Source organism: Alligator sinensis, unplaced genomic scaffold (assembly GCF_000455745.1).
Source record: "Alligator sinensis unplaced genomic scaffold, ASM45574v1 scaffold509_1, whole genome shotgun sequence".
NCBI classification, from domain to species: domain Eukaryota; kingdom Metazoa; phylum Chordata; order Crocodylia; family Alligatoridae; genus Alligator; species Alligator sinensis.
This window is the reverse complement of record NW_005842967.1, coordinates 332,197-336,845: the sequence shown is the minus strand read 5'-3', so window position 1 is coordinate 336,845 and position 4,649 is coordinate 332,197. Positions and strand designations below refer to the sequence as shown.

Below are 4,649 nucleotides of genomic sequence, written 5' to 3'. Positions count from 1 at the left end.
CACAGCTCCCCTGGGCGGGAGCAGGGCGGTGGGGTGCTGCTGGAGGCAGGAGGGGGCGCCCCTTTCCCCCTTTCATGCACTCCAGTGTTGGAAGGGAGCTGGGTGGGGGGGGCATCCAGGCCAAGTTTCTGCCTGAGAAACCCATGGAAACCCATGGGTTTCCCACCAAACCTGGGGTGCTGCTGGAGGCAGGAGGGGGCGCCCCTTTCCCCCTTTCATGCACTCCAGTGTTGGAAGGGAGCTGGGTGGGGGGGGCATCCAGGCCAAGTTTCTGCCTGAGGCAGCACCAAACCCATGGAAACCATCCCAAAGGTGCCCGGGGTGTGACCCAGCGGGTCTCAGCGCCTCAATGTGCTCCGAAGTCCTTAGGAGGGTGCCCGGAGGTGTGAGGTGTAAGGAGATAAAGCCCGGTTTGGGTTTGGGTTTGGGTTTGGGTTTGGGCTTGTCCCTGCCTGGATCATCCTCCACCCGGGTACAGCTAAGCCCCTTGGTAAAGCAGGCAGCACTGAAATGTCTCCATTTGGTTTGAAAATGCGCCACTCAAGTCACCGCAGTTATAGAGCGGTGTCTCTGGGCCAATGGTGGGTGCCTCCAGGCCAGAAAAGGTTGAGAACCACTGGTTTAAGCTCTTAGCAAAGCTACAGTCACTACACTGGGGCCAGCAACAGTTTTGGGCAAAGTGCCAAAAATACCCACAACCTCAACTTGTATAAGATGTTGGTGTTCCAGGGGATTACAGCAGGAGAGCTGCAAAGGGGTCCAATCCTTGTTGTGGCAGTGCAGCCCGGGGCCCATCTCCCACTGTCTACCCCAAGGCACACATGCCAAACAAAATGCCATGCTCTGGCACTCATGCCAGGGGTTGCCTACACCTGCACTACACCATCAATCCAGACACACCACCAGAGATGGGTTGTCTGTGTTGGGTATCATGGTGTTTTTACCTTGGTGAAAACTCACTTTCTACCCTACAGACCATTAGGTGCTTGGGGGCATAGTGGGGTGGGGATCAAACCACAACCAGGTGGCTCCTCCCTACACAAATACTCTTCCCAACAGCCAGAAGACAACACACCTAGGAAAATGAGTAAATACATAACAATGTTGCAGCACTGATGCTCAACCAAACCTGCCATGGCCTATACTGTCTTGATATCCTTTCTAGGGTGCCACATGGTGCTGCACAGTGTTAGGTGTGCAAACATGATTCACAAGCTAAACCCAGAAACGGATCCATGGTACTTAAACCATTCTGCCCTGTTATGGGCTTTCTGAGCTCTTGACAACAGAAAAACTATATATATATTTTTAGTTGTTAAAAAAAAGAGTGAAAACTAAAAGCTGGTATTTTCCACAGGGTGCCTTGAGTCTAACGAGGGGAGTCCGAAATGATTGGGAACCCCTGTATTAGTGGTGATGGTCCAGGAATTATGTGAGAAGCTAGGATTTTGGGGGGAGTGATATCTTTTATTGGACCAATTGCACAAAAGTTAGACAAGCTTTAGAATGCAATGAAGAATGCCTTTCATTTGAAAGCTTGTCTAACTGTTCCAACCATGCAGATAGTCCAATGAAAGATATAGTGCCACAAAAAAATCCTTGCCTCTTACATGGATAATGTTCTTCACAGAAGATTTCACTTTCGTCCTGTTATACATTCCTGGATTCAAGTTGATATTCCTTTACTAGTCTGTGCTTTGTAGGTCCTGGTTGCAGCATCACTGCCAAAGTTGGTCAGCATTTAAAAACAGTTTTGGGGAATTTTCTATTATGGGTTTTGATTCTTTTCCCCCTGGGAGTTAGAAATTTAAAACAGTTCAACTATCTGCGTAGCTGATGGAAAACGGGAGGGAGAAGAAATTAGAAAAAGTTTCTCTTCCAAAATCTGAAAAATTTCTAATGCTCTGATAGCTACGAGTTATACAATATATATCGTTATAAAACTTTTGACATACGTTGGACAATATTTTCCCCCTACCACTGCTGCTTCTAGTCCTTCTTTGTAATATCTTCCTAGCTGTGTCCACCACATACTGCTTTAGCTGGCTAGTCCTTATCACCCCAAGATCACAACTGTAGTATAGGATGATGGGCCTTATGGCTATGATGGGCCCTATGCCTCTTACACACCACCACACCAGTTTCACCTGGTGCACTTCCAGTGTGAGTGCAATGTAGATACCCAAAAGTTAAATTTTATAGAACTGGCCAGCAAATGAAAAATAGCTGCCAACGTCATGTAAAAGTAAATACAAAACGGAAAAACACAACAAACACAGATGTACTGACTCTTGTACACACTAAAATTAATGGAAATTTTAAGTTGGAGCTTCCACTAATTGCAGAATAGATATTCAGATTCAAACAACACATCTTAAAGTTAATTCAGCAATAGAAGTAACAGATGAGGAATAAAGAGACTATTATTTTGCTATTTTATACTTATCTTCAAAACATTACATTAAAAAGGATTAATGCAAATAATAACAGGACCAATCCTGCATGCACTGATGCCATTAGGAATTTTGCTATTGTCTTCAATGGAACTAGGCCCTTTATGTAAAAAATAATGGATAATTAACTATACACTGGTCAAGCACTATATATTTTACATGTAGAAAAATGTATCTCAACAGCAGGAGTTGGAGCCAGCTTGCCTCACTTAGTACAGTGATGACTATGCTCAGGTGTGCCTAGGGATTTGTTCTGTTTCTCTTTGAATACATAGGAGGAAAGGGAAATAAACCTCATACTGTAACCTACTCCACTTCCAGGCAATTTCTACAATAATTTTAAGACTGCAGGACAGTAACATTCTAACCTTGATGCAAAATGTAAATATCAACTCTGTAACGAGTGATACACCATATGTGACCTGAGGAAAAACTGGCTAATGACACAAGACAGGGTTTTTTCCTACCATTTTTAAGACTTTAGTATCATCCTAACCTAGTAGAAATGATGTGACCTGTTGTATCATACTCCAAAAAAAACCGTTTTAAAATCATCCCCATAACAGCCATCTTTTCTTTAAAAAACAGCAACAATGGTTAAATAGTTGTGAGCCAAATTGCACACACCTACAAAAACATGCACCCATACCCTATAGTTCTTACTGGGATAAAACTCCTTTTGAGGATGTCAGAAAGATTTGCATATGAATAAGGACTTCAGATCAAGCCCACAGGGAAAATAAAATCAAGTTCCAACAGTAAATCCATAGTTATGGGTGAGTTATGAGAGACTGAGAAAAGAAATAACTCTCTTCACAATAACTTTTGGGTTTTTTAGTCATTGCAATTTACAGTTTAATAAAAGTAGGCATTTTTTCACTGCCCTGATAGCAAGGTTGGTTAATCTGTCAAAGGCACTCACATAGTGCTCATCATCAAAATTTCTAAGCCCCTTTCCCTAGGGTGGAAAAGAAGTACTTACTAATAGCTTCATTTTCCAGAGGGGAGCTTGATGCAAAGAAAGGAGATTCCCAAAATCACAAAAGGAGTCTGCAGCAGAGCAGGGTTATAGAGACTTAGGTTTTGGGGGTTTAAAAAAAATATACTGTCAGACCAACAGGGAGTTCCTTTTCAAGAGATTCTTCTGGGATCTTTATTATCAGTGTTCCAATTAAAGAGCTGGGCAATTACAAAACTTAGCCTTTCACCACAAAAGCTCAGATTAGGAGATAAAGTCAGTACCTCATTGGTTGCTTGCCACTCATATCTTTTGATTTTGTGTCCTCTTTGAAATTCATTTCTTTTGTGAGCATAAGGTTGTTTTTATGAGGTGTTGTCAAGTCTCTGGCAGGGCTATTGTGTATAATAGAAGGTGGTAGTTTTTGATCAATGTCTTCAAAGTCAAACCTTGGAGAAGAAAAGCCACACATCAAGATCAAAATCAAGCCCTATAAAATGCCTATGTGAGGGGCTTTGTCTGAAGGCTCCCAAGCATGGCAGATATTTTTGTTCAACATCATAATTAGTAAATTATGATAATTGCATTAATATGGCATACATTAGGTATATACCATACTGCATATATTAGGTATATGCAGTTCCTTGAATAGCTCAAATTATCCATTATAGTTTGCAATGTAAGATTTAGATCATGGTTAAATTCAGGTCATTGTTACTCACTGTTACTTGTTATTTTTTATAATATTGGGCCTTACTGTGCTATCAGTTTTTAAGCAGGATTCTACTGAAACCAGGATGGACTTTTCTCCCCACTCCCCACTTGCACACATTGGAATCAATGACAAAGAGCATTTGGAACATGACTGTAATTATTTAATTTGGATATCTCTTATTAATACAAAGTTTAAAGCCTTGTTAGCTTTATTTGTAATGGAAAGATGTCTTAAATAGTAAACTCATGAAGCTGCTGTCTCAGTCATTATGATCCTAGAAGTGTAGATGAGTTTGGGCATTCCTTTTTGTTTTACCCTTGTCATTCTTCTGTCAAGTTTCACAGTGCAAATAAAATATTCATGAACATGTGATGAAGCTGCTTTTTCCAAGCCTAGGATCATGACTTTGAAGAAGCCTTTCCAGCATAAAAATGGTACTCAATCATTATTACATTCTAATTCTAAACTTCTATCCAATGCAAATAAGAGCAGAAATAAATTCACTAAAAAAATAAAGCAGAAC

The 4,649-nt window shown here is 41.2% G+C and overlaps 1 protein-coding gene across 1 annotated transcript in view; it reads right to left on the bottom strand.

Annotated features, from left to right (window-relative positions):
• Positions 1–3,719, bottom strand: part of LOC102374854 (doublesex- and mab-3-related transcription factor A1) — a 12,844-nt gene extending 9,125 nt beyond the window's left edge. Inside the window, exon 1 of the mRNA XM_025192776.1 lies at positions 3,696–3,719. The gene's annotated coding sequence lies outside the window, so the exon portion shown is untranslated. The remainder of the gene's footprint in view (positions 1–3,695) is intronic.
• Positions 3,720–4,649: the final 930 nt, after the last annotated feature.